Below are 4,556 nucleotides of genomic sequence, written 5' to 3'. Positions count from 1 at the left end.
GAGGCAGTTAAAGACCATAAGGACTGTGGTTGTAAAGTCCCTACCATGTGCCAGGTACATACATAACATTTTGCCATCTCAATCCAACCTCAATGCCCTGTGAGGTTGGTACTCTTGGGACTTCCTTCTGTAGATAAGAAACAAAGGTGCTGGGTAGAGGCGTGTCATGATCTCCTTGCTGCACTGCCTTGCTGATGAGAAATGACAACTGTGGGCACGGTGCACAATGCTCCCTTCTGTCATCTTGTGGCAGTCCTCACAGCTACTGTGTCCCTTTTGCAAATGAGGATATGGAGGCTCAGAGAGGAACAGTGACTCCCCCAAGGCCACGCAGCCACGTAATAGCCATGTCCTGATTGGAACCCAGGTTTCTCTGCCCCTTGCCTCCTGGAGCTCATCCTGGCCGATTTCAGGGCCTATTCCCTGGAGTTTCACCAGCTGCCCCGTTTGCCTCCCCAGGAAGGAGTGAGGACAGACTGCACTCTCCCTTCTGTGGTCCTGGTGAAGGTGGCAGGGATTCCAGTGTCCAGGTTTCAGATGAGGAGATGGAGACGGAGGTCCTCAGAAGGAAGGAACTTGCCCAGGATCCTACCCACCATGAAGGGCATTACTGGCAAGGAAGCCAGGTCTCCTGGCTTCCAGTGCAGGGATCTTACACACTCAGCTCATTCATGCACAAATATTTATTGAACACCTGCTGTGTGCCAGGCACAGTGCTAGCCTCTGGGAATCACAGAGATGACAAAAACAGGCGTAAATGCCTGTACCCGCCACTGCCCCCACTCTGCCCCGTCCCACCATGGAGCTAACATTCTAGGGCAGAGTTGGAGAGGGGGAGGTGGTGGAAACTAACTAAATAAATCTTCAGCAGCTACTGTCTTCCCTCTTTATTTCTTTCCTTCAACAAATATTTATTGAGAACTATATTTCTATAAGACAGACATGGTCCTGACTCTCCTGGAGTGAGGGTCTAGTGGTGGAGACAAGCACTAAACGACGAGACACATAAATAAACAAGATAAATTCAGATTGTAATAATGGCAGAGAAGACATCAAGGTTAAGTGCTGGGGAGTGAGGGGGAGGGGAGGCAGAGCTTCGGAGGGTGTGGTCAGGGAAGGTTTGAGGGCTGGAGCTGAGATCTGAAGGGCATGAAGCAGCCAAGCAGGGTGTTTCAGTTGGAGGAAACAGCAAGTGCAAAGGGGCCAGGTAGGACTGAGCTTGGAGGTGTGGGGAGGAGCAGAGAGAAGGCCAGGTGGCTGGAGCAGGGTGAGAGGTGGCAGGTCAGACAGGGACGCGAGAAGGGCCAGGGTGCCATGGAGGGATACTGAATCGAGAGAGGGATGACTAGACCCACAGGGGGCACTGCTCGGGCAGGCCAGTCGTCCTTGCATCTGGGGGTTTCCTAGCCAGACCCCCGAGGGGGAGCGCTGAGCACCTGCTGGCCTGGCACTGTCTGCCTCTGCAGAGATAAAGCCCCACAGCCCCCTGCAGTGGAGCCCCCCTAGGCAGTTGCTCCACCTGCACAGCCGGCGAGGGCATTGTGCGCTGGCTCTGACAGGCACACCTGGTGCTCTCACTAGCCTGCTGTCTGTCCTGATTTAGGGGCTCATCCTGGCTGGTGTCAGGGCCTGTTCCCCAACGTCCACCAGCTGGGATGTGGCTGGCTGAGGAGGAGGAAGCAGTCTCTGGTAGTAACCTGGGTAGCAAGTATGTCTCAACCTGGCAAGCCCATTGGACCCAGAGAGAAGTAGTCCTGAGCACCTATGAAACTCCAGACTTCCCTTTTCTGTTCACCTTTCCCCAGATTGCAAAGAGCCTGGGGCTCATGCAGGAAGCAAGGTTCAAGTGCCAGTTTAGCTGTGATGCTTAGAGATTTTCAATCTCCCTCTCTGGGCCTCAGTATCCTCATCTGTACAATGGAAGGGTTGACTTGATTAAATTCAATGTAGGCTCTAGACAGAGACTGTCTGAATCTTCACTTTACCATGTAGTGGCTATTTGAGCCTAGGTAAATTAGTGCCTCAGTTTACTCACCTATAAAATGGGAGTATAATAATAGCATCTGTTTCAAGGGTTGTCTGAAGACTGAGTTATGTGTGCTTAGAAGACTGTGCCTGGTGCTTAGAACACTGCTTGTCCCATGGTAAGTGCTATATTTAACTCCGATTGGTATTATTATTCAAATCTAAGACTTAGAAAGACTCTAAGATAACCGAGTCTGTTTGTTTGCAAACTTTTTGGTCTTTGTTTTTAACAAGAGGCTCTGCATTGCTCAAGAGAAATTTTACTTAGAGGCCCAGCTGTTCAAGGGGACAGAGGGAGGGGGTGCCTGCCCCACCTGCTTCCCCGTCTCTGTGTCTGCAGCCCTCAAGGGGGATGCTGGAGCATAATTTGAGAACTGCTCAGTCCATCTCCTTCAGCTCATAGTCAGAGAAACTGAGACTCAAGAGAAGGATAGTGACCAGCCCAGGTCCTACAGGGATTGAGTGGCTCAGCCTAGCCTAGAACCCAGATCCCCTGGTTTTCTCAAAGCAAGACAAGGGGCAGGAGCTGGGAGAAAAGCAAGGACCAGAAGCCACTTAGGGGACTGGGTGCATTGTGGCGTCAAGTTATTAGCATGTAAATTACATGCAAATAGATGCAAAACAGCATGTTTTATGCTAATTTGCAGAGTCGAGAGCTACGACATTTTTGGTAATAGGGCAGCAGTCCTGGTCCCTGGGCATTGCCGAACACGCGTCCCTTTTTTCTTTCCTTCTTTCATTATTATGATCAGGCCCATAAATCTTGGCTTGGCTGTAATCCCGCCCCTTCTCGCCTGCAAGCCTGGCTCTTGTCACCCTCAAGGGCTTCCTCTTCAGTCTCCTGGTCCTGCCTGGGCTCAGAGACGGGCCTGGGCAATGGATCAGAGAACCAGGATTCAGGAGCCACTAGTCAGCTCCAGGGCATAGAAGCTGCTTCTTCAGGAGAGGGGTCTGGGTGGAAATCTGATGGGGCTCGGGTCATGGCTGCCACTCCTCTGTGTCAGTTGTCCTAGGCATCTGGAGCATGTCCATCATGCCTTCCCAAAGCCAGCCCTAAGCCCAGGTTTGGCACCTCTGCTGAGCTCCCATGGCCACTGTGGTATTCCTGCTATTGTCTGAGGTTGGCCAGCTTTGCAGGGTGACCCATTCCAGGAGGGCAGGGCCCGCTCCTTTTCTTGTACACCCAGTACCTTGGACACAGGTTTTGGATGTATCTGGTGTTGGAGAACTGAAGCAGTACACAGAGATCTAGATGTGCACCTGGGTGAGCTTGCAGTTTCTGAAACCATGCTGCTTGAATTCAAATCCTAACACCTCTGCTTTCTAAGAAAATGCTAGCACTCATACTAACAGGAACGATGCACCTACCGTGATCCAGGTGCTTTGCTTGGCACTTACTGTTTAGGCTGTCACTGATAATAATACAGTAAGTCCCCCACAGACAAACTTTAGGTTAGGAACTTTCAGAGATGCGAATGTGCCCCTGTATGCCAGTTGCTGTACTATACCACTGTCTTTTCAAGATACTGTACTGTAAGATTTAAAATGTTTTATTTTTTGTGTTTTTTTAATGTATTATTTGTGTGAAAAGTATTATAAACCTAGTACAGTATTATATAGCTAGGTGTATTAGTTGGTTATCTAGGGTGACTTTGTTGTACTTACGAACAAACTGGACTTAACCAACACTCTTGGAAAGGAACTTGTTTGTACGTGGGGGACTTATTATATCTTATAGGGTGGGTATTTTATTATGGCTCCCATTGTATGAGGAGAGGTCAAATGACTTCCCCAAGGTCACAACCCCAGGGGAGCTGACTAAAGGGGCATTTATATTTATTGAGGATGAGTGCCTCACAAGGCAGTGGTTCTAAACCACTCAGCAAAGCTGCTGTCACAGGAAATCAGAGCTTCTACCTTACCATCTGCCAACCTTTTGACAGTGTTAAACTTTACCTGTGCCCATAGAAAATATGGATGGTTAAGAAATCTCAACTTTTTGTTTTTTGCAGTTCCTCTACCCATTTTGTTCTGGTAAATGGCTTACTACAAGTCACCACCTTCTCCATAATACTTAGGTAAGACTCTATCCATCTTTCTCATGGCTCCCCTAAGACTGGAGATGACTCCCCTTGTTTGTGACCTTTTCCCTTTTGCCTGAGCCTGCTAAGGCCAAACAAAGACCTTCCCATTCTTTGCCTCCTGGTCGATTAGCTGAGGTTAGAGCTGTTTGTGCCATCTGAAACTAGACACAGAGATAAACATTTCCTGTTCAGCTGGTTGAGACGACTTCCCCTGATTGTAAAACATCCCCCAACCTGTAACCTGTCTACTCCACCCTATAAAAGTCAGGCAAACCGGCCTAGCCCAGACACCGTGGTCTTAGGCTCGCGGGTGCTTCTCCATTGCAAGAGCTTGAAAAAAAATCACCTCTCCCATTGTCTGATGTATTTTGTCTTTGACACTCTTCTACTGTGCCGTTTTTCAGTTAAGGCTCCCGAGCCTTTTTAGAGCCTCGCGTGTGACCTTGG

At 49.3% G+C, this 4,556-nt stretch overlaps 1 long non-coding RNA gene across 1 annotated transcript in view; it reads left to right on the top strand.

Annotated features, from left to right (window-relative positions):
- Window positions 1-2,066: 2,066 nt before the first annotated feature.
- Window positions 2,067-4,556, top strand: part of LOC136158979 (uncharacterized) — a 2,793-nt gene continuing 303 nt past the window's right edge. Inside the window, exons 1-2 of the long non-coding RNA XR_010661381.1 lie at window positions 2,067-2,144; window positions 4,038-4,103. This is a non-coding gene — a long non-coding RNA (uncharacterized lncRNA). The remainder of the gene's footprint in view (window positions 2,145-4,037; window positions 4,104-4,556) is intronic.

Source organism: Muntiacus reevesi, chromosome 2 (assembly GCF_963930625.1).
Source record: "Muntiacus reevesi chromosome 2, mMunRee1.1, whole genome shotgun sequence".
Lineage (NCBI taxonomy): Eukaryota > Metazoa > Chordata > Mammalia > Artiodactyla > Cervidae > Muntiacus > Muntiacus reevesi.
Note: the sequence above shows the minus strand (reverse complement) of the source record. Positions and strands in the feature narration are given on the sequence as shown.